The 26,300-nt window shown below is 40.3% G+C and overlaps 1 protein-coding gene across 1 annotated transcript in view; it reads left to right on the forward strand.

Moving 5' to 3' along the window:
- sox5 (SRY-box transcription factor 5) overlaps window positions 1-26,300 on the forward strand; it is a 249,566-nt gene that overhangs the window by 41,779 nt on the left and 181,487 nt on the right. The window lies entirely within an intron of this gene.

The raw sequence follows: 26,300 nt of genomic DNA on the forward strand, positions 1-26,300 counted from the left end.
TGGGTCACTTTCGTATGTGGTACTGAATCCGATACGTATCCGATGTTTTAGAAAGCGACTGCTGTGTGAACGGTCAAGTCGCATTAAATCCGTCTTTTACGTCACTGACACAAGACAGACGCCAATTATCAGCGCCGGAGAAGCGCCCGATAGGACATCGCGAACGATTTCCTACCATCCGGTGAAACTGTTGGGAAGACAACGTTGGAGAAATGTGAACATTTTATTTTTACTGTATTTTCTGCAGATTCTGACAGAAATCTGCAACTATCCTTTGAAGCACCGCTCCTCTAAAACAGCAAAAAGGATCATTATTAGGTCATCTACATTATTATGTAAATAACAAAATAACTTAAAGCAAAAATCCGGAAAAGTCCGAAGTCTTTATATTAAGGGCCATCAGTCAAACAATATTGTTTGCTCTGGGTCTAAACAGAGCGCGTTGTGTGTGAATTCTTCTTTTGCGCATGCGGGCCGCTTTGAGCGTTCACACTGGAGAGCGTTTGATGTCGCATTTTATGTGTAGTGTGAACAAGCAGACAAAAAAATCGGATTTGATCAAAAAATTGGAATTGAGCATTAAGACCTGCAGTGTGAACGTAGCCTAAGATATGACTAAATCTAACACATTGCTCTGTATTAATTAAACAAGACTAAAATAAAATGTTGAGCTTTTTTTTTAAACACGTAATAAAAAAACTGCTTTTATTTTTACAGAAAATTTGTAAAGTTGATGTTTGTTTGTTTGTTTGTTTTTACATGAGCGTAGAAACCATAGGATGATGTTTTTACTTATTTTGCGACAATGTTACTGTACATGAGTTACAGACAGTGGGTTACATGTGGTGTAGAAACATGACTAGAAATTTTGAATACCAGCTGCTGAATGTTGGAAGCTTTTAGATGGATTTTCAGGCATTATTGATATTACAGTCCACAGTCACTATTAAAATGAATTTGATAACTACAAGTACTTGGATTAATGACTGTTTTTCAATATAAATCTATTAGTAATGTGTTTGATTACCTATTCTAAAGAGCTGATGTGATTGGCTCTGTGTCTGTTAGCATGATTGCTTTGAAAGTTCCAGATGTGTTTTGTATTAAATTTTAGCAGAGATGCACCTAGAGATGGCCTATCTTAGAAATGATGGACTTTTTTGGGGGAAGGAATCAGAAATGTTATGATTATTATCTTCACAAATATCAGATTGAAAAAAGAAAAATTGGGGGGGCACTATGTTGATTACGCAAACAAATCCAGATCTAGATGCCGATCTGCATCTGGAGACTCGTTTCATGGGAGTTGTGGAGGGAATTTTCAGCCTTGGCGGAGGCATGAAGTCGCTTACAGTTGTCGTTAATCAAGTAATCCTTTAGTTATCGCTTTGCATAAAGCAATGATTCTGCTGAACCCTACAGAACAAAGTCTGAAAAGGTGCTTTAAATGATGGAAATCAAGTTCATTCTCCCTTCTGGATGACGAGTTCTCACAGTGTGAGCTCATAGTTACTGAAGCAGTGTGACCTATAACCTTTGTGTTGTGCATATCCCCATGTCTGTGTGTCAGTTGCCTGAAAAAGATAATGACTATAGGTTTGCCATCTGCAACTGTCCCAATCCCTCTTCTTGATTGCATTGAGCCCCAAATGACCAGATGTTTCATCACTATTATGGCATTAGAGCTGAGCTCAATAGGCAGATGTGTGTCTCTCTTGACTGATTGTTGTGATGACAGAGTATAGTCTGATTACCTTCTCTGATTAGGCCAATGGGTCGCTAATCCTCCCACAGCCGTTACAGATCCTGCGTGTCAGCCATGCCCTGCACCTCTGAGAGCACTAGTGGGTTATACAACTCACACGCACACGCATAGGTGTTAGCACAACAAAGGGTCAAACACACAGGTAGATGAAAGACAAGTAATATTTTAAATTACATATACAGGATATATAGAGGTCAATTTGCACGGCTTTCCCTGCTTGAGACACACACACACACACACACACACACACACACACACACACACACACACACACACAGTGGTAGACAGGATTCTTATGTCAGGGTTTATAACATGAGCTTGGCGGCTCATCCCAAATGTCATGTTTATCTGATCCGTATTAAAGACCCTGTGACAATGGAACAGATGGGGCTGCCTTTTGTACTGCGAGTGCTCACAGGGGACTCACACTCACACACACATATACATATATATCTATGTAGGCTCCCTCTGCTTTCTCTGTTTCTCAGTGGGCCATGTGAGTAGGGTAGAGGTTGTGTGATTGTGTTTAGCCAAGCAGAGTGATTTTGCTCTACAGGGGAGCCAGCCTGCTCTCTCCACGCCAGACGGACAACATAACACACACACATATGCAGACGGACATGCATACACACACACACAGCCACTGCAACTCCTGCACAGTATTCATTTAGTTTTTTAAATGTCCTTTTCTGGTTTTACTGTCCTAAAAGATCAGCTGAGAACCTTTGCACCGTATTTCAATGCTTTCTGTTTTCTGACTAAATTCTTTTAATGTCCAGTTGGGGTTGATTTGTATTGACTTATGTGTTTACGGGTGATTGATCAGTAGCAAATGTGTTCATCGTATCATGCTAGAAGACCCTCCTCCGTAACTTGCTCTGGTTAAAGATGATGAATGTCAAAAATGTGGAACTTGGGCACATTCATCTGTACTTCTCTGTAGATATCTATCATGCAGCACTAATAGAGAACTTGAAACATTTTTCACTATGCTGGCACATACTTGTCATACTGTAGCTCAGTGAACATGAATCAGTCTTTTTTTCTCTCACACGTCCATGTTTTGTCCTGACTTTTCAAACTCACCCAGATCATTGTGTTTATTAAATGCAAGTTTACATATTTTTTATTTGGTGCAGTGCAACTGTTCCACTGTTCAAAACCTGAAGAGTTATACTCTGTATGAATAAGCTGCTCAATATACCTGGCCAAAAACATGAAGCAAACTAAATTGGTGATCTCTGCTTGAACCACTTCAGATTTCTGGGTATAACTGAAAATATTGACTTCCCGAGATGTCTCAAACTTCTTAATTTTCTCTTAGTAGTGTGAAATGGGCAGTAACAGATGCATTGTTTTCTAGGTGAGTGAGGTCGAGGACACATTCAACCCACTGGACCAGCACTCGCTCAATCCCACCTCTGTGTACAGTTCTTGCACGTCTTGCCGTGTATGTGCATGTGTTTATATGCAAATCTGTTTCTTAGCATCTTAACTGTATGCAGCTCTAATAGTTTCTGCTTCTGCATTTTATAAATGTATATGTATGTGTCTTCTATCTGTACTGTGTGTGTGTGTGTGTGTGTGTGTGTGTGTGTGTGTGTGTGTGTGTGTGTGTGTGTGTGTGTGTGTGTGTGTGTGTGTGTGTGTCTTATTTTTGCTGAGAGTGCCTAAGTGGCCATTGTGCAGTCACAGTGGAGGAGAGGGAGACCAGCTAGCTGCATAAAGCCACCAGTCCAGCTCAGAGGCTCCACCAGTAGCCAGCCAGCCCCACTCGGCATGCACCTGGCGTCCCCTCACACACACCACCATTATTAATTGCTAATACATATTTATGTGGCACAAATTTGCCATTTGTTTATGCATAAAATTATCAATAGCGCAGGGCGCTTAGCCAGAGAAAACCGTGACCTTTTTAAAGAGTAATAAATGGAACTATATGTGTGTGTGTTTGTTGTGTGTGTGTGCCTGTGTGAGTGTTTATCTAATGGCTGATGTTTAAGAGGGAGGTGTTGGGTTGGAACAAGGGGAGGAGGGTGGCGTTTTTGCGACTGGATGTGGCAGAAAGGCAGCTGAGGCTTGCCAAGAGGAGATCCAATGATCTGGATGTTTACCCACAGTTTGTTTTTCACACAGGCAATGAGCTGTCTTTGTCCTCAGCTTCATTAGCTGTGTCCCCGTTCTCAGCGGCTGCACTGAGTGTGCCTTTGACTGTGTGTGATGTTCGGTTTGGCCATCTATAAGTGTATTTGTGAGCATATTTATTACCCATTTACAAATGTGCAGGAGTTGCAAGAACATGTGGCAACACCATCTAACCCTGTGGTAATGTAATACTACTTTACCTACTTTTTAGATAGTTGCATAGTTTTGAACAGAACTCAGCAAGATTAAAAAGAAATTAGCCCACATCGCTGGCTGTTCAACTTTTTATTTATTTATTTATTTATTTATTTTTTATTATTCCTTTTGCTGACAATACACAGCTGTAACATATAGATATAGATCTGCAGAGATCTGTGTAGCAACTATAGACTAATAAACTTCCTGGTTTGTCTGGAGTTTTCTTTCCTCCCTGTGAGCTGTGTGTTCCTGCATGCAACCAAAGCATGCTCACATGATTGTTTTATAGAACCTGGACTACAAATGGAAATCAGAAGCTTCTGGTACAGAAATGTAGCCCCTTCCCATATTTATATGAAGTTATCATTTTATAGATTTTAGCTAGAAGATTCTTGGTTTGTTTCTAGGAGGCGATGGTTACTGGTGGTTATTTGTTCTACGTAGCCGGGCTAGTTTTTTCCGCTTTGCTTTCAATCTTAAAACTGTGCATGACTAGCAAATGTGCCACATCCGGTAGATGTTAAGTGCTTTGAGTCAGAGCAGCAATGTAGACTTCTTCATTCTCATATCTGACAAATTTCTGAGCATGAGATATGAGTAAGCTAGCAATGAGTTGCAGACCTACGCACCTCCACCTCAACGGACTGTCAGTCCAGTGGCTGGACTGAGACTTTGGCTACGTTCACACTGCAGGCGAAAGCGCATCAAATCCGACTTCTTTGACCCTATGCGACCCGTATCCGATCATGGTATGACAGTGTGAACGGCACAAATCCGATATTTTCAAATCCGATCTGGGTCACTTTCGTATGTGGTACTGAATCCGATACATATTAGATGTTTTAGAAAGCGACTGCTGTTTGAACGGTCATGTTGCATTAAATCCGTCTTTTACGTCACTGACACAAGACAGACGCCAATTATCAGCGTCGGAGAAGAGATCGCGAACGCTTCCTGGCCATCCAGTGTAGATGTCAGTGAAACTGTTGGGAAGACAACATGAACATTTTATTTGTACTGTATAATCTGCAGATTTTGACAGAAATCTGCAACTATCCTTTGAAGCACCGCTCCTCTAAAACAGCAATAAGGATAATTTTTAATGTATTTACATTATTATGTAAATAACAAAATAACTTAAAGCAAAAATTGGGAAACGTAAAGTCCGAAGTCTTTATATTAAGGGCCAACAGTCAAACAATACTGTTTGCTCTGGGTCTAAACAGAGCGCTGTGTGTGACGTCTTCTTTTTTGCATGCGCGGGCGCTTTGAGCGTTCACACTAGAGCGCGTTTGCTGTTGCATTTTATTTGTAGTGTGAACAAGCAGACAAAAAAATCGGAATTGAGCATCAAGACCTGCAGTGTGAACGTAGCCTAACTGCTTGGAAAGTTTTAACATATTGCTTTGAAGTTCCCAAAATTTCACCCAATTCCTTTATCTTAGTAAAACACAACTTGAGACAGGGTGCCACCAACAAAAACAAAAACACCAGGAAGGAGAAAAGAAAGCGCAGCGCTTGCTCCGTAAAGTTGTATTTTAATGAGTAATTACAGCTTTATTTTTCTAAAGAGCAAATACCGTTGCTCCTTTTGTTTTCCACCACAATTAACAGCACAATGAAACCCACCAACAAAACAAATGGCAACATTAACCAGTGCAATTTCCGAAATTGTAGGACAAGGACGAGTGCTGTAAACAACCTCCAAAAAAAGAGTTCTGGTGTCGAACACATTTCCTGGAGGAAAGAGTTGTTCTTTTCTTCAGATTTTGCACAAAAGATGTTCTGAAAAAAACAACCAAACAAACCCCCCCATTATATTCAGTTATTCAAAGTGCTGAGTTGCTGTCCTATGCTGGCAGTTCTGTGTTACTCTACCTTGGTAAACTTTTCTTTATTCTTCCTTTTTCACTCACTGCTGCTTTTCTTTTCATCCCGTCTTGTTTTTCTTGCCTCTTTTCTTTCTGCTCTGTTGTATATTTATCGATTTTCTGTTTTCTTTGCAGTACATTGTGCTTTTATCTCTCTGATGTCTGCAACACACTTCTTTTTCATCTTACTTTGCTGTAATGTCTCCTTAGTGGTGTTTCATCTGCGTGAGAGTATGTGTGGCTGTAGTATTGTCAACCTGGCTGTTATTTCTCTGAACATGGAGTGCAGCTGAAGCTCTCTTTTTAACAGGGTTGGCTGCAGAGCCACCTCTCTGGAGACGCTTGTAGGTCAGCTTTTATTTTCATAACCCCCCCCCCCCACACACACACACACACGCACACACACACACATACACCGTATTAAGTAAGTGAACAAGTGACTACTTTTAAAGTAAGCCAAATAATCATACATCAAGTGGGTTGAATGACACTGTCACTGATGCTCTCTTTCCCTCACACACACTCTCGCTCTCTCTGTCCAACACATGCATGGACACCCCTCTCTGTCTCTTCTCTTCTCTCTCTCTGTAACCCAGCTTTCATGTGGCCTTCATGAGGTCACACACAGGGCTCAAGTCAGTTTCCATGACTACACAGCCAGCATCCAGCCAATCGGCATTTTCAGCTGGCCTCTGTGGGGCCAGTGGGCAGCCAGTAAGCATCATATCTGTACATCTGACATGTTAGAGTATAGAGGAAGAGGGGTGCATGTCTGTTTAGTTGTAAAGGAGAGAGCTTAGTGCACAGCCATGAGTCACATACACAACAGTTTTTGTTGTTGTTGTTGTTTTTGTTAAAACACTTTTCTCTTCAGTGTTGAGTTATAATGTGCAGCCCCACCACCACCACCACCACCCGTACCAAAATTATTAATCGATGTGGAAATCACAAGAGTGGCTGTGAGTTAAGAATGATCTATTAATGTAACATGTCCCAAATCCCCAACTATTATTTTCTTTTTGTATTTACAGAAATACAAAAAGAAATGTTACAGAAAATGTTCCTCTTATTTGTGGTATTTTGGGAAGTAAAAATATCTGTTAAGTTGGTGAAATGTCTAATTTTATTACAACATTGGTGATTTTTTTTTTTTTTTGGGGGGGGGCACTGAAAATTTCGTTGTGCAGGAAAACCCCTGCCTTAACTGGTGGCACTGGTTAAAAATTGCTCTTAAACTTTTTTATTTTATTTGTAACCAAGATAATGAAAGCTGAGAGAGGAGTATGTGAAAGAGGAAGTTCTGTCTCTTTCCATAGACACTATACAAAGCATGCCAGTAAATTCTCTTCTTGAGGAGACAGTGTCACAAAAAAAGCATATAAAACTCCAACTGAACTGAGATGAACATGCAGATTTAGACAAATGTTTACATATGCCACAAAACCTCCTCGGGTTTGTCTCAGTAAACTGTACATCCAGAGGCATGCATTCAGGGTCAAGGTCACTGTGTTTCATGGTTAAATAAACAGTGTTGGGTCCATAAGACAATGATAATTTTTTTGTATTCTTGCCTTTTTACACCAGCATGGTGAATTTTGAATGAAATGATCAAGATATGATTGTGATGCAGACTTTCAGCGTTCAACAAATCCTGTATTTTCTTCCTTAAGATGCTTTCAGTGTAGTAATTGAAAAGCATGCTGTGATCGGTTGATGTTATTAATGTTAGATTGTTGATTTGGGTACTCGTGAAGTTTTTTTTTAATATCTCTGATGGGTTTATTTGTGTTTTCAGTCTAATGACTGCTTCCACTGCTTGCCTCAACATGTTTTTGGACCTCATATTGAGATTTATAGTGAACAACTACCAAATGCAAGTTCAAAAGTTACTCAATTTTTTATGGAACAATAATAATAATAATGATAATGATAATAATAATGATGATGATAATAATAATGATAATAATAATAATAATAATGATGATGATGATGTCCTTACTTGGACATGAAACTTTCAGCCAAGTGTCTAGTTGTTATTAAACCCCTAAAATAAAGCTGAAAGTTTTCACATCCTGATTGACTGATTAAAAATCCACCATTGTGACGTTTCGAATCAAAACTGCTAAATTTTGCCTATATATATATATAACTATGCTTACATGAATTATATTCTATTTTTCTGTTATTTTATTTTATACTCCAATATACAGTTACATTTAAAATGTAAAAGAAAACATATATTTTTAAAGCCTTAAACAGCTCGTCCAGAGAGAGTCTTTATTTGTGATTCAGACTTTTTTCTAGTTGTTTTTTATCACTTTAACTGGCAGCTCACTGAATCTGGGAAGCAGCTATCCCAGGTTTCTGAACTGAGATGCTTTGTCTTGAAGCATGCTCAATCATCCAGGCAAGGCAATCCCAAAAGGTTGATTCTGTTCATCTGGACGTAGCGTTGTCAGTGGGAGAAACGTTTCGTCACTCATCCGAGTGACTTCTTCAGTCTCAGCTGACTGCTGTTTCCCCAACCTTATAAACAGTGCCTTTGCACAGTGACTGAAACTAGCCCACTGAATGAACAATGGGCTGTGAGGTCAGTTCCTTGATCATTAATATACAAATTGTGATGACTGTTGATCAACCACCATGGGGAAACCTGCAGTCAGCTGAGACGTCCAGATCAACAGAATCAACTTTTCGGGACTGAGAAGTTTTGTTTATAGTGATGGAATTTGTTGGGCAAAATGGCCTTGCTGAATATTCCTTGTTTCCAAAGGTGGGGTTAAACTAGGGTAAATTAGGACACTGGGATCTGGAGACGTGAGACCATTTAAAAGGTAAACGGTGAGATGGAGAAATGGCACATGGCGGGCAGGGAGAGTGGGATTTTTATTTATTTGTTTAATTATTTTTATGTGTGGTTAGTGAAAGCTAAGGGAGAAGTAGGCAGATAAGTACAGCTGAGACAAAAGAGACATATGGAGCTTGACTCCTGAAATGTATTTTGTGCGGTAGCACTGAAAATACCCCTGAGGTCAGTTTGTCCTTCTATGGCTTGTCTGAGAGTTTCATTAAAAAAAAAAGTGAGCTAATGTTGTATTTATGGCTTTGAACTTGCAGTAGCGGAGCAAAGAGAGCTGATGGAAAGGCAGGAAGAATAACAGCCAGGCAGACGGATAGGTAAGTTGACAGCCTGTCGGGCAAATGGAAAGTGAGGTGTGAGCTGGGTCAGTTTAGTTTAGGCATATGGCTCTTGCCAGCTCAGAGACTCAGTACTGAGGGACCGTGAGGACAGAATAGGATAGAAAAGACCAACATGCCATCTGGACAAGGGACAAAGAGAAGGAGATGGCTTGAGTAGTGTGTGTGTGTGTGTGTGTGTGTGTGTGTGTGTGTGTGTGTGTGTGTGTGTGTGTGTGTGTGTGTGTGTGTGTGTGTGACAGATTGAGTGATGGCTAGCACGCCCCAGTAACAGTACAGCCAGTGTAAAACACCGACTGCGCTCCCAAGCCTGTTGAGACTGACAATCATATATACACACATGCAGTGGATGATGTATATATACATGCAAAAACAACATCAACATGCATACACAAACTTGTGTAAACTTATGTATATCCGTGTGGGCAAGTGCATGTGAACACACAAACATGCACACACTTTTGTGGGCCCTTTGACTGAAATTGACTGTATGTCACTGCTGTCTCTTCATCTGCCAGAGCGGCCATCCAGAAAGCCGTGTCCTCAAATCGGACCCTGTGTGTATGTGTGTGCGCTCAGTTTTTCCTTTCTATCAGATACCGCTAGAGTGGCATGCTTCACAGGGCATTATATTGTCTGACATATGGGTTTTGCTCCTCTGCTCTGTCCAAGAAACAAGGCCAAGTGGGCAGGCTAGGAATGGAGCTTTGGGTTTGATCCAGTTTCCATCAAGTCCAGTTGTCTTTAATGTTAGCTGAAATTGGGGTAGTAGCGAGGCTCCACTAATGGGGTCACCGGCCCAAACGCTTGGATCACTTTGTTGTGTGTTGGTTTCCTGTATAGCTTCTGGGTCAGCTGCAGAGGTTAGGAGAGCAGGTTGTTACCATGAGTCAATGTGACAGACACACTTTCTGCGAATAGCTTACCTACATGCTGTTCCTAAAATCAGCCTTTCATTTGGTTTCCAGTCAAAAATCAATGAAAACTTTGGGCTAAACATCTGTTTAGCCCATTTACTTATGTTATTTTTCTGTTCAAAGTTACATTGTTGTTGAGTAAAAATCCAGAGGGAAGCACGTCTGGTTTCTTCAACACTTTAGTGATCCCTTCACTCCAGTATACAGGACTTGTAAATCTTAAACATAGTCAGTGTAATCTGAACTGGCAGTAGTTGTGTGGATGGCATTTTCTGGCCTCATGCTTGGTTTTGAAAAGTGCTACATAAAAAGAAGTTATTATAGTACAGTTAAATAAAAGTTACTTTAGCTACATATAGTAATAATGCAAACTAGACTAAAAGTAAACGGATTAAAAATAAACTAGAACGAGCAGAAACTAACAGATACATTGTATAACTGTTAAAAATACAAGTAACTTTGTAGAAGTTTGTAAAAGGGCATCCTGTAATCTTGCAGAAGTGCTAGAAAGGTGTCAGAATTCAGTCCTCACAGCTTGCATATAGATGTGCACAGACAGATACTGGCGTGGCAGTCGTTCTTAAAATCACACTGTGTAAGTTTGTTGACTCTGTCTCTTGTTCTCTGCAGTGTAACGTCAACACTCTTATAGACTGCTATCTCCTGTCCATCACACACTACTAGCAACACACTCATCCAGCCTCCAGCCGGCTGAGATGGAAAAAGAGTCTTTCTGATACTTTCCACACATGCACACACACATTATGAGTTATAAATCTCAGAAAAAATCATTTCAGGTCAGGTGTGTATACCTGAGATGTAGGAGGTAAAACATCTAACTGAAAAATGCAACATCCACTATTACAAAATGATTAATAATGATTCATTTGAATTAATCACAGATGTCATATACACTGCGTGTTTGGGTGTGTGCGTGTGTATTTGGGGTTTTTGGTTTTGGGTTTTTTTTGGGGGGGGGGGGGTTTATAGGGTTCCTTAAATCCTTTGACCTGTGCTTTGGATATGAATGTTAACCAGGACTTATTAGGTGAATGTGAACATGTGATGTGACCCATTTTTTGGGTGTGTGTGTCTGTGTGTGTGTTTGAGAGAGACACAGAGTGGGTGGGTTGGTGTGTTTACAAGCTTGTGGGTGCTGAGGAGCTGATGGCATAAACAGATAAAGCTGTGATGGAGGATGTATGCTCTTTTGTTTGAGTTTAAGAGACAAACGACTGTCCGAAATGCACTGACAACCATGGACACACACACAGGCGCACCATCCTTACTCTGCTGCATGTATACACCAAACGTCAGAACTTAAGTGCTCTGTAACAAAGGGTTAGTTTATCCCTGGGTTTCACTGTAAATACGGTGGTGAGTAATACTAAAAAAGCTGGCCTTTGGTCACTGAAGCCATGCACATCTGAAAGATAGTGAAAGAAACTGTGTGGCTGGATGGGTAGGAGTATGTAGTATTTCTAAGGGCTTTGTGGTCCCTCTATGTTCCTTTTTGAAGGTGCTGTGTATTGTCTTTTTTGTTTCCCCAAAATTAAAACTTTTTTTTTTTTAATCTTAAAGCTGCTGCTATACCTCATCATCACTCCTTGTTTAGATATTTTAAAAGCAGTCTAATTTGGTATTAGTAAGCCCCAAGCAAAGGTGCTGGAATTAAGTTCTGAAATCCTTGAAAAATTACAATTTCCTGTTTTCTGAGGGTGTTTTCACACCTATAGTTTGTTTGCTCTGGTCTGAATCAGTTCATGAGTTTGTAAACTTGTAGCTTTTTGTGTGGTTTGGTTTCTTTTCACACACAGAAAAATCCAAGCAAACCATAAACGTTGCTACAAACCACATGAGAATGTTCAGTCCACTCATTGGCCAGATGTGTCTGGGGCTGGAGCAACAAAACTAAGGAAGACGGGAAGAAGGTGCTCCATGAGAAAACCGAGAATTTACATTCATTTGACTTAAATGGAATATGCCAAGATGGGAAGATGTACTCAGCATGTGCCAAAAACTAGTTTCTGGAGAGACTGGCTCCCATTTCCTCACTCAGTCTTTGGAAGCAGCTTGTTACTTTTAACTGGGAAACATTAACACTGTGTGATTCACCACAAAGTTCAGCTACCATACCATGACACAAAGGCAATGCTGCAACAGGAGACTGGAGGTTTGTACTGGGAGTGTCAGCATCTGCACCAACTCGGGCTAGGATCCAGATCATCCAGACCATCTAGGAGGAACTGGAGGAATGGCAAGATGAAAGCTAGTGTCTGTAAATGCTGACTGTTTTGCAGCCTTAAGGCTTGTGATATTTTTTTTTGCTTTTTATAGTGCATACATGCAGATAAGCAACAAGGTGCAAATGACATTGTTCACATGCTGGCCGTGTAGCTCGAGGAAAATATTGGAGGAGTATATCTTAAAGGGGTCAGATGGTGCATTTTGCACATTATAAAAATATGTCTTGTTGTATATTACTCTAATGTGTGTGCATCCTAAATTGTATATATGACACTGGCAGTCCACATTGCTATTAGTTGTTTGTTTGCTTGTGGTTGTTAAAAACTCCACAGGGTACCTTTAAATGTAGAAGGCAAGTGGAGACTGCCAAACTTGTCAGTACAGTTGCTGCGTCTTTATAGCACTTATAAGGACTTCAGTGCACCATTATGAGCATCTTCATCATGGTGTGCTGAAGAGAGGAGATCCTGTGGTCCACATGGTAGAAAGGCATGCACTGTACTATAAAAGCTCGTTGAGACATGAAAGTGAAAATAAAGTGTTAATATCGGTGAAACCTCTCACAACATGGCTGGGATTAAGCTATTGTTATCATGGCAAACTGACGCCATACATCAGACACGCACACACAAACACACACGTATGCAGTGGGAGCACATCATCTGTCACCCAGGGCCCAGGCGGAGGGGCGACAGATTGTCCTGACGGTGTTCCTTCAGGTCCCATTGCTCCAAATGCGTGCACACACACACACACACACACACACACACACACACACACACACACACACACACACACACACACACACACACATAAAATCTGTCCACTAACATACTGTTCTCATAGTATTCCCTCAGAGTGAAGGCAGGGCAGTTTGACTGCCTTTATCTCAGCGGAGTATTAGTAACACAGTATCATTCACGTATACATGTGGGCACAGAGGTGCTTCAATGTATTCTTGTAGTGTGCATTTATAAAGTCAGAACACTCACATTTAAAGAAATTCTGATGCTTTTGCCTTTATTCCTAGACAGTAGAAAAGTACAATTACATTTGACACACTCTCTCTCTCTGTCAGACACACACACACAGACACAGAGTGAGCAATGTTACAGTTAAAGATTAACCTTGTACAGATCAAACGGGGGGAGCAGTGCTTTCGACGCAGAATAAATGAATCTCACATCAATGGCTTTCTGTAGCTATATGATATGGCATATTGTGGCGAGATCAAAACGCCTGCTTGACGTATTAAACCGTCACAAAACAGCTATGTTAATTAAACATCAAGAGCAGACATTCTATATCCTGACCCAGAGATAATCAAGGGTCTTTTCAGTATCAAAGTGCTGCTCAGTAAACGCCAGGCCTTTAAAGATCATCATCCATAAACATTACCTGGCTTTGTTCTTTTACTCTCTCGGAGCCCGCACAAACCTTTCTCTTTTTCCTGCTACTCATTCTTATGTTCTGTTAGCTCGTGCCCCCTTCTCCTCCACCTTATTCCCTGACTTGGTCATCTATGTGCAAAGAGCTGTGGATGGATTGGATTGAACATGGATTGTCTGGGCTTACGCCCTTTCTTAATGTGCCTTCTGTTCCTCTGTGGAATTCTCTCTCCTTGAAGAGAAAGGGAGAACAGAGGCGAAGGAGAGAGAGATAAAGAGCAGGTAGTTTCATTAACCACTCCCCCCGCCTTTCTGGGTGCCTGGGTTATGGCCAATTAGGCCTATTAGCAGCAACAAAACACAAGAAAAACACAACAAAACCCAGCCGGCAAGCAGGCAGGTAGTTAACGGTGGGAGGAATTGTTATCTCTCCCACCGACAGGAACAAAGAAAACGCTCTCCAGAGTGCCAGATAAAGAATTTATACCTCCCAGTGTTCTCAATTCAACAATTAAACTCTTTACTGCAATTTCCCGTCAGTTGGAGTCTCCAGAGGGACTTTCAATGGACTGCAGTGATTTTTACACCTGCAAAGTGGTGTGTTATGTAATTAACCAAGTTTGAGAGGATTGCACAGGCGTGCGGAGAAGCCACAACTTTGCAGCTTTTAAACAAGACTCTTTTTAGCCCTGAGATGCATGTTGTGATGTCATACTGACCTGATAAATTATCCTTTCATTTTAGCTCTCCAGCTCATTGGGTAATCATACCTTCTGTGGAGTTTTGGGTTTTGGAAATGTGAACCAGGAACTTCCCATTTATGTTCCTATTTATGTTCATGTGTGTGTAAGAAAAAAGAATACATAATTTAAAAGTACGATTCCGTGTGTACTAAAAAAAAATCTGCAAACTTGCACAATTAAGTTGTTCAACATATCTAAAAGTCAGTCACACACAGGAAACGTGTGAGTGTACCAAGCTTAGTTTGGCTCGTGCAGATGTGATAAGGAGGTGTCATATGGTTTTGCCCTTTTTGGCCATAAAGTTAAATGAATTTTCTAACTATCAGGTGAGATGAGTTGAAGGATTAAGTCCCAAAGATTTCTTTTCTGCATCTCATGTTGTCTTCTCTTCATTTCCTCATCCCCCTCCCGCTGCGTCTCTCTTTTTGTCAGTCTCTTAAGAAGCTCTTACTCCACTCTCCGATTAAACGCTCCATGCTCTGTATAAAATCCATTAACTCAACATGCCGATACACAACTATCACCCAGATGGGAGCTGTATTGTGTAAGCATTATGTTGAGGCGGAGGAAGATGCAATCAAATAGAGACATGCACAACAAAACGGGGGGATGGATGAAGAGAGAGAGAGAAAGGAGAGGGATGAAGTGAGTAGGCAAGGAGGTAAACTGAATGTGACATCTCATATTTGACTTTTCACTTCCCATTTAGCTGACGCGCCCAAGATAAGTGGAGGAAAGATTACTGGTCTCATTCTGTTAGACAAAGGCGTCTGTGTGTGAGCATATTTGTTGTTTTAGACATGTAGAGTCATCCATTTTAAGGCCTTTAGTTCATTCTCTTATGTGATTTTATTTAAAGTCAGAGTTCAGGGTGTGTGTGAACAAACGGTAGACATGACATTTGATTGATTTCCCGTGTGCAGCTGGATTACAGCTGTATCAACTGCAAAATTTCCCTTTAAATGATGTTCAAAGGGAAATTCATATAACGAAGGTCTTCTTTTAATGGTTTTATCAGGCATTACTTTCAGTAATGATAACAATGTACTAATCAACTTAATTACCAAGTTATGCAAACAAACTTCAAACTGCAGGATCTTGAATTTCAGCACACTTTTGTATGACTGCTTTTATTGATTCAGCATTTAAAATTTTGGATTCATTTGATAATGAAAAAAAAAACAACCAAAAACTTGAAGGTTGATTCTGTTCATCTGGACGTAGCGTTTTCAGTGGGAGAAATGTTTCGTCACTCATCCAAGTGACTTCTTCAGTCTCAGCTGACTGCAGATTTCACCAACCTTATAAACAGTGACTGAAACCAGCCCACTGAATGAACAACAGGCTGTGAGGTCAGTTCCTTGATCATTAATATGCAAATTGCCATGACCATTGACCTGCAACCATTGATCAAAAACCACTGATAAATGGCCATGAGTACCAGAGAGTTGGGGAATGGCTGCAATCACAGCATTGTAAGATGGCGCGAGAATGCACCCTTACGCCCCCTCCCCAATTCAGAGATGGTCTTTCCAATTTCACGTAAATGGCCTCCTTGACTCCGCGCTCAAACCAGTGTTCCTCCCTGTCCAGGATGTGTACATCCTCATCACTGAAAGTGTCCACTGGCCTGTAGGTGAAAATAGACTGCAGAGTCCTGGCCTGACGAGGTGGTTCTTCTGTGTTGTGCCATCCGCTTCGCCACAGGTTGTTTGGTTGATTGAGCATGCATCAAGACAAATCAAAAACTTGGGTACTCTATAAGATTGGCCAAATAGGGGAAAAAAATAGGCTTTCTGATGATGGATGAGTCCGTTGGTGACTTTCTTTTTCTATTTTAGGGCTGTTAGGTGATCGTTTGTGTGACTGTTGTTGTTTGATTCTGGTAACTTTGGAGTGTGCTCTTTGGGAATTCAACTCATTAAACAGTTAATTTGTAAAGTGTGACTGCTGCAAAGCACTACTAGGTAACTACTCCAGTCTTTTTATTGCGTTGAGCTAAAGTGGAGAGTTGTGCACTGACGATGATGAAATGTATGACTAGTGAATGCAGCGGCATTGCAAGGTTAACGCAACAAAGCGCCAGGGAGGAAGTTTCTATTTAAGTGTTTAACAAATTTCTTAGATCATTATTTATTTACCAACATCACTGCAAATTACAGGTTGTGTTCCCTGATCACTTAATGGAATGTGCTACAGCCGCGTGTTTGTTCATTTAAAGCAGACACGGACAAAATATCTCCCAAGTTGTAATAGTTTTCTTTCTATATTAGAACTTAAATTATCTCAAATGGGTCATTTATTATAATGTATTGCAAAGAGTGAGTGTGTGCATGAAGGTGGGGAGTGGGTGTGTACACCCCCAGTTCCCCACTTTCATGCACACACTAAATCTAAAATTTAGCAGCAGTCACCAGATGTTGGACTGATGCCTGGAAATTTTCAATATATCACCCAACAATCTAGTACTGTAGTATTTTTAAAAATACATTGCTACTACAACAGACTGGTTGTAAATAAATAACATTATCAAAAAAAATGAACAAAAAAAACACAAAATAATAATCCAAACTGTAACCCTACTTTGCTTGTTGACTTCCTGCCTTTACGTTGTCCCGCAGTACTTGATGCATTTGTGGGTATAAAGCCTTTACAGAACTGACATTTCAGATGTACTCACTTTTTTTATATGTCTGATATGGCCAGGTGTCATTAAATTGCATTGAGTATCATAATCAGCTTAGTAACTCAAAATCAATCAGTCAAAATTTATTTCTATAGCTCATTTAAAAAGACCACAGTACATCAAAGTGCTTCACACAAGTGCTGCAGTGCAGATTACAACAATAGACAAAGAAAAGAAGATACAGTAATGGTTACAGTAACAATTACAGTTATGTAATACAAATACAGACTGGGTGGAAGTCCAAACTAATTTGCTTGAAAAGCTAGATTGAACAGGTGAGTTTTTAAGCATGATTTAAACGATTCGCTGGATTCTGACATGTGGATATCAAGTGGGAGATTATTCCAACGTTTGGGTGCGGCGGTAGCAAAAGCACGGTCCCCTCTAGTCTCTAGTCAAGGCCTAGGTTCCACTAACTAACAACTAACAGTCAGTAATGCAAAAGTTCTTCTTAAAACTTAGATCAGTTCTTTAAGCAGTCAAATCCAGTGTGTATTGAATATCCCTAAACACCATTCTTCCTTTTCTTTCATTTACTGCTGGTTGTACTACAAAGCCTACCAGCTCCTTTGTCAGCTGTAAAATGAAGCATTTCTTTACTTTGGCAGTATCTATATGTATTTACACATACTCAGTCTATGCATTCTTTACATTGAATGAGAACTGTTTCTGTGTATTTCTGGATTCAGTCTCTGTATGCTTCTATAGGATAAATGCATGGTGGATCAGGCAACTCTGTTTACCTATAGAATTGCTTTGAACATGTGAAAAGACTCGTATGGAGGACCGTGTGTGTGTGTGTGTGTGTCTGTGTGTGTGTGTGTGTCCATGCTACAGCACAGGTTTCCATTCAAGTGAACAAGAGAGGATGCAGTTATCTTCACCTCCAGTTACACATTGTGAACACCTCTTCTGTGTGTGTGTGTGTGTGTGTGTGTGTGTGTGTGTGTGTGTGTGTGTGTGTGTGTGTGTGTGTGTGTGTGCACAGTCACACCGTTCCATAACCTTTGTGTGTGACTGTTTGACTATGTTTGCTTGTGTGTACATACTGTATCAGTGTGTGTGTATGTGCGTATCCCCCTCAAGGCCCTGGGGTTACAGGCAGCTTGGTGACGGTGCAGATGGGATAACATATGACATGTGAGTGACTGAGTGAGTGTGTGTATGCATGCGTGTGTATGTGAGTGTGTGTGCATGCACGTCTCAGTCCATCTGGGCTCCCCTCTGATCGACCGGGGCTCCCTCTGCTCTCCGTGACCCACTGGGGAGCCAGCGAATCGAGGGGGAAAAGCGAGCAGCATGGCCTGCCTACCTTCACCCTTTTTCACCTCCACCTACTCTCCTACCCTCAGTGTTATTTGATCGCCAAGGGTTTTTTTTTTTAATGTTTTGAACTACTTTAAAACACTGAATGCAGTTAACAGAAAATAAGACACTTATATGAACGTCCCGATTGATTTGCAAAGCAAGTACCTACAGTAAATTAACAGCAGGGTAAGAGTGAATCAAATATTGCTCCAGTCACACTTTTTATTCACCTGATGTGACTGAGACGCACACTTTGGCCTGTGGTTGATATCAGCACGTCATGCACCATTTCCTAAAGTTGTTATTGCCAAGAAGCAGCAGATTTGACGTAATGGTGCTTGCATAATCATTTATTTCCATTTATCAAGCAAAACAAACATTGTTTAATTCGGTTTCTCCTCCCCATCTTATGTCATTGTAAATTGATTATCAGGCCCTTACTTAGGCAAAAGCAACAACAGCAATTTGTGTTTTCCCTTATTTCACACACCATATTGGTTGAGTGAGTCATAGAATATTGATCCAATCAGGGTTTTATTGTTGCATTAAACACTGGATGGCCGGGTGGACCTAAGCATCTGCTTATACTACAGTTGTAAAGTTAGGTAATGTTATCTGAATTAGCCAGCTATTCCCATTAAACATTTATACATTCAAAACAGCTTAAAAAAGTTTTATAAGTTTAAAAAGAAAACAAAAAGAACGCGGCAAATGTTATGATTCAGTGTAGTTTTCCCTGATCAGCTGACATCAGTCCGCTTATGTTCATTTACAATAGATCACTCTTTCATGTGAACAAGCTTAACTGATATGTTTGTTTATTAGGGTTTTTTTTTAAATGCCTCTAGCCCCTAAAATAAAGGCCTTTTATTACTATTTCTCCCACTAAACCACTGAACTTAGTATCTTTTCTGCTGGAAACCCGGCTAATATAAACTGATCCAGACAGCAGTTACTTTAATAACAGCAGTCACAACATAAAATATGTACAGTAAATATGTCTGTCATATTTAAAAATGTTTTTAGTTTTATATGATTGGTTTGGTTCCTGTTTTGTATAATTTCCATGTCTTTTGAATTTTTTTAGTTATACTTTCTGTTTAGTTTAATTGATTCTGAGGATTTTTTTAGTCTTGGTTACAGTTTGTTTTTGCGAGGTCTTGTTCCACGTGTTCCCCCTCCTGTGCCAAGTTCTCCGTGTTTCATTTCCTGTTTTATTTTGGTAGTCATTTGTTTCTCGTGTTTATTTTTGCTTCTTATTGTCATTAACATCAATAGTTTCTGTTGTCTTGATTCCCTGGTGTTTCCCATCTCCCTGCTTGCCTCGTGTGTTTATTTATAGTCTTTATCAATGCATCTGTTTAGCCTCTCATGTCTCTCGATTCGTGTTTTGGTTTCTTTGATTTCTTGAGTTCAGGTTGTTTTGTTTTGTGAATTTTTGCGCTTTGTTGATATTAGCTTCCTACCTTGATATATAATGGTCAGTTTTACATTTGGTTTCCCCGAGAGTCCTGCATTTGGATCCCGTTTTTTATTGAACCTTGAGAGTTTCACATGTACTTTCCTGACTTTGAAAGCTAACTATGACTAACATTTTAATGGCAACATGCTGGTTTTGGTTGCTTTAAAAGAAATTTGCTTGCGGCCTGAGACACGACATGTTTACTTCTTGGTGTTTAATTGAAACTGCATTCTTTCTAAAAGACCAAATTCCTTCACATATCAAAGTCTGTTTGTACATTTTGAGGTGTTCAGCTACACGCGTGAATCAATTTCTGTGTCGGCTTTTGTGGCTCTATTTGGGAGTCTGATATCCCTTAAGAAAATTTTTCATAGACACTTTCCATGAAGGCTAATATGTGCCACGTTTTGACAAGGAAGAGGACGGAGTACATGGGCATTTTCTACATAACCTTTTTTAAACTGCATTTTCTGGTAAAGAGTGTTGTAAAATTAGAAAAGTTGTCTTTTAATCTTACAGTTTTTTAGTAGACTAAATATAATTATGCACAGGATCACTTCTACAATCTTGGACCCTGCACCTTCCTTTAACCGTCTTTCTAAAACTCTATGTATTCAAAACAGACTTATTATATTGTTTCCAGAGCATCTTTGGCAAAGCTATACAGTTGTACAAATACACAATTTAGAGGAGACAGGCATGAGTTAGAATATACTAATGTGATAAATTAATGAGTACAGTGCAAAACATATGTTTTATATAGAGAGATCATTTCAGACTTGCATTCATTGTGTGCACATTGATTGTGCAAACAATTGCCACAACTTTCCAGTATGTGGGCCAGTTGTAGCAAACATTGCCTGAGGGTTGTGCCAGTGTAATGCATATGCAATATCATAACATTATATATATCCATTCTCTGATAAGTAAATGCTTTGGTTTCATTTCAACAGGTTTAGTTGTGATTACATTGTCCATAAAGTTTCTTTTGGCCTTGAAATTTTGCCATTTTTGTTTCAGATCCAAATTTTTCTGAAGGTGGCAAAGTATTCACATTGCTAAGCCAATGGCATTCATTTTTTAAACACATTTACAAAAGCAATGTACAGTGCATGCGACATTGCGCATTGTGTCCCTTAGAGACTTGTCAAGCTCTCTTGTTTGTGGGATCCAGGTCCATGGCTATTTTGTATTGCTGGCCAGGGCTGCGTGGCGTTGAGGGGAAAGGCTGCGGGATTTGGACTGATGGGGCATTGGCGGGGTGGTCTGTGTAGTCGGGATGAGAGGGAGACAGCAGGGAGCTGGGCAGTCGGTTTGTTCCTGTTCCATCCGTGGGCTGGAGGCCAGAGCTTGGACAGAGGATGAGAATTGATGGAGACGAGGGGAGCAAGAGTCAGAAAAGAGAGGGTGGATACAAGTAAAAAGAGAAAGGGGCAGAGGTGAAGCTGTGAGGAGACAACAAGGTCTTTATGATCAGACCAAAAAGGGTAGAAACAAGGAGAAAAGAAGAAAATGTTACTATGACAATTTTAGCAGTCCAAGGATGTTCCTGTCCAGTCGGAACAGCTGATGCTAAATGACTCCTGAAAAATGCAATTAATAATTAAAGCTGGGGCGGCCGGTCATGCAATTAGCACGTGACAATAACTGAGGGTATACTTGCCTTCTTCACAACCCTTTCACCTTTTTTTTCCAGTCAAAAATGTATCGTCTTTTCCCTCCCTTTGTCATTCCCTCCTTTCTCTCTGGCAGTGTAATTTTGCCACTTGTGTTTAAGCCACACCCCTGCCTCCAACCTTGCCCTTCGCCGCTTTGTCCATCATCCATCCACTCTTTCTTTTGCCACCCCATCCCTTTTGCTCTCTCACCCCTCCCATCACCCTTAAGCAGTTCACGCAGAACTGTAGCCGTCACTATCAGGTGTTGACGAGTTGCCCTATTTGATATTCATGGGTGAGATTATTTAGGTGTGTGTGTGTGTGTGTGTGTGTGTTTGTCAGAAGGGGGGATTGGGGCTGCAGGAGATGAGGGCTGATGGTACGGAATATATGTGTGTGTGTGTGTGTCTGTGTGTGTCTGTGTGTGCTGGTTAGTGATGGGGTGGGGGGGTGAAGGGTGTACATGGTGTACATGAAGCATCATTACCATATCAAAGACATGCTAGGCTTTTCTGTCCTAATGGTAATTACACTGCCCACAATTGGCGCTCACTGCTTGGATCACAACAAGAAGGGAAAAAAATGGATGGAGGGATGAGGAGGAGGGATATTAAAGGGAAGTTGGGGTGGGGGTACAATTGGCTTGGGCTTTCAGGTTATGTTAATACCGCTCATCTATTTAATTAGTGGCTGGCGTTGGTCTTTGTTTACATCTGATGCGTCTCTTCTAGAGGAGACAGATGAGAAAGACGAAACAGAAGGAGAGAATGATGAGGATGAACAAGTACCACAAAACAGAACAAAAAGATAGTGGGCTCAAATTGGGTGGTGGAATGGCTGGAGTGGGGTATAAATGCTCCTCTCAAACCTGTAATGAGGTTCGCTGTGGATGGACATTTTGTAGATCTTCGGACTTGATCCCACCTGTTTCTGTATTCACAGACTGACTGATTAACTGACTGCTGAACTACCTCACTTCTGTACAGTGTTGTGCTTGGTTGACCACATAAAAGTAAAGGAATGATGTGACTACAAGAAGAATTCTCTCACCTCTGCATAGTTAGAGATCGAGGCTTGGACTGACTCCACCTCTAAGCTTAGGAGAATGTTTGAATGATCAAGTCTCATCAAAATCTGAAGATTTTTGTTGTTGTTGTTGCTTGTTTTGTTTTTTTAAATGTAGGACAGTGCAGAAGATATTCTACCTCCAGTGGAAGCAAACTCAGTTTGTGCCACATGAGTATATGCTACAGGAGGCTGCAAACTCAGCATGTACCTCACCTCACCTGTGCTTCTCTCACATAGGCGTAGTTTAGCATCACATTTGTACTTGAGAGCTAGCAGGTTCATCTGTTAGTCTTAAGTAGCTTTGTTAAAGACTTTTTAATGCCCATTCTGACACATCACTTGTGTCGTTACAGACAGATTTGCTGGGAAATGTTGAGAAAATTTCAAAGGTGCATTGCATGTGTGAAAATGGCTCAACTCTGTCTGACCGATGATGTCAGTATGATTAAAATGGAGTGCTTGATGTCTTTGAACATCATCTGAAATCTCATAACTTAACATCTAATAAATAAATGTCTCTGATTCTACTGAACTAGTTCTTTTGTGTTCCTCTTTGTATTTTATACAATTAGTTGTTGGTAAAATTCTGCAGACGAATGGAAGATATTAGTTTATAGTGAATGGCTTTCCGAACCTAAAAGAAAAGTCAATGATGAACACCTAAAATTTAAAATTGTGAGGAGAACAGGGGAGCAGCTACAAAGAGGACTACTATCCCAGCAAAAACCTTTCCACAAGGTGGTAAGGACATTGACGCTTATATGGCTGAAGTTATATGGTTAGTGAATTAATCACCAGTGCAGGAAAGACATTCACCGAAGGGCAGTTTTTGAAGGATTGTATGATTCTATTTACTGAAAAAAGAGCTTGTTCAACAAAGTTGCTCTATCTGCAAACACTGTGGCAAAACACAACATTTTCGGAAATATTTGAGGGTGCTTTGTTTGTTTGTTTTCTACTCACTAGAGTTGCCCTCCAATTAGGGCTGTTCGATATAACGATATATATCGGATGACGATATAAAAACATCTATCGTTTCATTTTACGCTATCGTTTGTTTCGTGGTGTCGCAAAATAAACTGTTTAAGGCAATATTTTTTCATCGTTTTGATGGTCACTGTAGTGGCTATATTAATTTCTTAAAGTTCTCACTTTCTCTTATATTTAATATAACCACACTACAGACGGACAAGCGCCTGTTTTTATGCATTGTGGTTAGCAACAACGACGGTAACAGCATCACGTGTCCGCTTGTTTATGTTCCACATAAACCTTTCACAATAAAGCTCAAGATCCTGTTGAGACTTTTCAAAATAAACTGAATCACATGAAAGATGCAGAGTGTTTACGGATGAGAAGTAAAAAAGAGCCGTCAGGTGCTAAAAAATAAACCTTAGACTAAAACGTTAGAACAGGCTTTTCCCCGCAGCACGCTGTGTAATAAATACTCACAAAGAAAACGGCGGCCGTTACAACTTATGTCTAAAAATGTATCGTTTCATGCATCGGTTAAAACAATCGACTTCAGCTACATGACGCGCAGCTGGAAACACTTCCCGCAAGACGAGCTGCCCGAGATTCACAGAATTTACAGAAAATGTTACATTTTTGTGATTTATATCGTTATCGCGACGATAGAATTCTTATATCGGGATATGAGATTTTGGTCATATCGCACAGCCCTACCTCCAATGAGAGGCCAGTGCCAGCAGTGGCCCCCAGATTATTTGACTTTGAGACCAGTAGCTGTTACCCACTACCTTAATGATAACTTAACAGACAGCTAATGTGGCTGTCAGATAAAGGTGCTTTATGCTGCTTCTTTATTTCCAGGTGCTGTCTTGGCAGACGGACCTGCATGTTTTATTTGGCCAAGTCTGCCAAACTCTCCTAGTTATCCAGACTTGGGACCAGAATTACCTCTTGACCCCCTGAGGCAGGGTTTTGTGGCTATTGCATAATTGCTAATAGTTAAGTGGCTAACATTAACGTGTGTGCAGAGAGGTTCACATTTATGATAACTGTTTAATACTTGACTGTCTTTGAAATGGGAGCTTTATTGACCTTTTAGATGATTCCTTAAGTGTTTGTTTAGTGAAGGGAGGGGCTGTGTGCCTTTGTGTCAGCACCGGTGCTGTGTGAAGTTCTGTCAACTGAAAGAAGCAAATACAGTACAGTTGGTATCAATACTGCTGCAGAGAATTGATTTTTATTTAGTTGTTTATTTATTTTTTCATGACAACCCTGTGCCCTATTTAATAATTACCATTAAAGTGTTTATGGGTGAGTTCCTATAGTTACATGAAGGACATGTCTTCTTTAATTAACAGAGCAGTTATCAAAATATAGCTGTTAAGAAAACATTGACCTCATGCATTATGTTACATGATTTTCTGTCCAGTCTCTTGCATATTACATAATACGGCGTGAAAACTGTGGCTCATTCCATCAGTGGGTGGATATGAATGAATGAAGCCGTTAGGGACGTTAACTTAAAATGATTTATGTCTGAATGGCGTCACTTGAACAGACTGATGAAGCCTGTAATGTTACAAATCACCTGAGAGGGGCTTAAAAGAATGGATAACTGGCAGACTAAACGTTGAACTGACAGTGTTTGCTTGGCTGCACCGCCAGCGTGTGTGTTGTTGTTGGGGTTTTTTTTCCCTGATGTTCTTTCATCCCATGTTTGGTTTGAAGACCCGATCTTTAAGGCTAACTTTTTGCATGCAATTTGCCAATGCATATGAGTCTTTCCGCCTGAACGCACACATTTCTCTCAAGTCTTTGTAATGTGAATGCTTTGCTTCCTGAATACCTGCGCGCGTGAATCTGTATCCACTTTTTAAAAAGGGGCTTGTGATAGGTATTGTAATAGAACCCATTTTACAGCACTCACAAGGGAAAGTGAACAGGGAAATGAGAGTGAAATGAGGATTTTTGCCTCTGTTAGAATAAGCCATCACATCTCAGATAGTTTATGGCTCTGTCTGTTGTTTCCAAGGTGCAACACAGTAAAAGGCTTCGAAAATGGTGAGAAAAGGTCATCATTATTGTATTTAATGATGTTTCTAATCTATTCTTTGTATTTGTGTTTGTGTGCATGTGAGTATGAAGTGTATTTTTAATGCTGGATGAAGAGTATAACCTGCTTAAAAAAATCACTGACAATTTCAAAAGGCCAAAACAGACTTTTTTTCTTTTTTTAAAAACACCATTTACTTCAAAGAGCAGGCCGACCGTCAGAAAAAAGCCTTTGGTTCCAAATACTTACCATTTCACCTCATCGTGCTGAATGACAGGATGTTTTTCTCCCCACGGTTTACTTGAAAACCTTGAGAACAGTCGCCATCTTATTCAAGGCCCTGCAAAAAAGCAGCTTTGAAAAGCACTTGTCTACAAATTGGGGATGGGTGCTAGGATGGTGCTCAAGTCAGCTGACGATTCGCAGCAAGGCTGTAATTTTTTTCTTTTCTTCTTGAGGAGAGTCGAGGAAGTTTACGAGAAGTAGAAAAACAGATGATAGAAGATGCCCATTAGATAAACAGTGTAAGAAATGTATGGTTGAGGAATAGAGGGCTTCAGAGACTGCTCTTGTAAAATACAGTTTGCAGATCTGCAGTGTGAAAGCTGCCTCACTGCCTCA

This window comes from Oreochromis aureus, linkage group 17 (assembly GCF_013358895.1).
Source record: "Oreochromis aureus strain Israel breed Guangdong linkage group 17, ZZ_aureus, whole genome shotgun sequence".
Classification (NCBI taxonomy): domain Eukaryota; kingdom Metazoa; phylum Chordata; class Actinopteri; order Cichliformes; family Cichlidae; genus Oreochromis; species Oreochromis aureus.